Below are 2579 nucleotides of genomic sequence, written 5' to 3' on the forward strand. Positions count from 1 at the left end.
CAGGAGAGGACTCTTTAAAGTAGAGACGCTACATACTGATATACACCCGAACATCAGCAGGAGAGGACTCTTTAAAGTAGAGACACTACATACTGATATACACCTGAACATCAGCAGGAGGGGACCTTTAAAGTAGGAGACGCTACATACTGATATACACCCGAACATCAGCAGGAGAGGACTCTTTAAAGTAGAGACACTACATACTGATATACACCTGAACATCAGCAGGAGAGGACTCTTTAAAGTAGAGACACTTCATACTGATATACACCTGAACATCAGCAGGAGAGGACTCTTTAAAGTAGAGACACTACATACTGATATACACCTGAACATCAGCAGGAGAGGACTCTTTAAAGTAGAGACACTACATACTGATATACACCTGAAAATCAGCAGGAGAGGACTCTTTAAAGTAGAGACACTGCATACTGATATACACCTGAACATCAGCAGGAGAGGACTCTTTAAAGTAGAGACACTACATACTGATATACACCTGAACATCAGCAGGAGAGGACTCTTTAAAGTAGAGACGCTACATACTGATATACACCTGAACATCAGCAGGAGAGGACTCTTTAAAGTAGAGACACTACATACTGATATTCTGCACTTTCAATTTATTCTAAATTCAGTTTTAATTCTATTATTGCGCCTCTCTCTCTTTCTGTAAATATATTTAAAGTCCTTAATGTCCGAAATGACAGACAGAGGAGGCCAGTAATGTTACATTTACTCTGTCTGAAAAAGATCTTAATTTAACCCCACACACACACACACACACACACACACACACACACACACACACACACACACACACACACACACACACACACACACACACACAGTAGTTCCTCAATCAGCCGATAACAAGTCATGTGATCCGCACAAGAGGCCTGAGATATGACAACTGAGTTATGAGGGCTTATTGTCAATGGGGCTTCTGTAACACAAACACACACACACACACACACACACACACACACACACACACACACACACACACACACACACACACACACACACACACACACACACACTCACAGAAGTGTTGTCTGGGGGAGCGGTTCCTCTTTTCCTGTTATGACAGGAAATGCGGCCACACATGCTTCCTGACCCCCGTTAGCAGTCCTTCCTTCGCTCTGGATGACGGTATTCTTCATGCTTTGGTCACATTTCTGGGTATTTAGTTTCGACAACACGTCTTCTTTAAGACGAGTGGGACACAAAAAGCATCAGCAAACACACATTTAGACGTTGAGGCTGTATCCTCTGGGGAACATGAATATATGTGCCTTATTTCACGACAATACATTAGATAGTTGTTCAGAGAATTAGCTTTTAATCCATGAAATAAGTTAATCGTAGAATCAAACGATCATATAAGTCAGTAGTGTTTGACCTCTGGGGAACATGCATACCTGAAACAAATTCTATGACAATACGTCCAATAATTGTTGAGATATTTAGCTTCATCGATCTACACGATAAATCAGGAGAATGGTGAAATCTATCCTCTGGGTCTCATGTATCTGAGACCCAGAATATATGCCTACAAATGGCACGATAGGAGATCTTTAAAGAAGTGATTTATTCTCCCCCGTGTTTTCCCCAGGTGACGTTCACGAAGCGTTAGTTTGGTCTGATGTACGATGGATGCAAACTGTATTTTGTTTTACTCGTTGAATTACATTTTTGTCTGAATCTAGGGGCAGAAAAACAAACGTCGTTAATTCAACAACATTCAGCTAACATTTAACAATACTTCCATACATCCCTAAATTCAGATCTTTATCAGCAATTAAATAATAATAATACTCTTTATTTGTATAGCGCTTTTCATGCAACAAGTGCTTCACATAGACATATCAGGATATCACACAGAATACAGACACAAGTATAATACATAAAACAAAAAATAGACATTAGACATATGCAGTGGCGGTTCTACGGGGTGGCACGGGGTGGCAGCTGCCACCTCAGAAAAATGCCTTGCCACCCCAGCTGCCACCCCATTTGGCAGCTTTGTTTTGAAAGAAAAGTTGTGGCTCATCGGACATTTATGAGAGAAAATCTCTAATGTCCGAGTGCAAGTGAATGCAGCACAAGACGCGAGCCTTGTAACCCCTCCCCCCCCCTGGCGCGAGCTTGGAAATATGATTGGCGGCGATTTCATTTGAACGGGAGGACAGCGCAAAACGAGAAGCATTTCGGATACAATTAGACAGAAGGAATGAGGTATTTGCGGTCAGGGTATGGCTGGGGTAGGCTACAGCCATACCAATAAATGGCTTAGCCCCACCATGAAAAATGATGTTAAAGTAAGCAAAATAAAGTCTGCCAACTCGTGCGGAGTAAATTGCACAGACAGCAGTTAGTAAGATTGATTTCAGTAGCCACTTGTCTGGAAATACCGAAGACTAGAAACGGTTTTGAAAACTTTTGTCACGTAGTGATCGTCTTCTCAATAGAACATTTAGCTTCTACATTTGTCGTTTTATAAGACGGCAGCCCTGAAGGACGTTGTTGTGGTGCGGCAATATGTTTCACTAAGACTAACCGAGTCTTCTGTA

Source organism: Notothenia coriiceps, unplaced genomic scaffold (assembly GCF_000735185.1).
Source record: "Notothenia coriiceps isolate Sejong01 unplaced genomic scaffold, NC01 NC01_scaffold00006939, whole genome shotgun sequence".
NCBI lineage: Eukaryota > Metazoa > Chordata > Actinopteri > Perciformes > Nototheniidae > Notothenia > Notothenia coriiceps.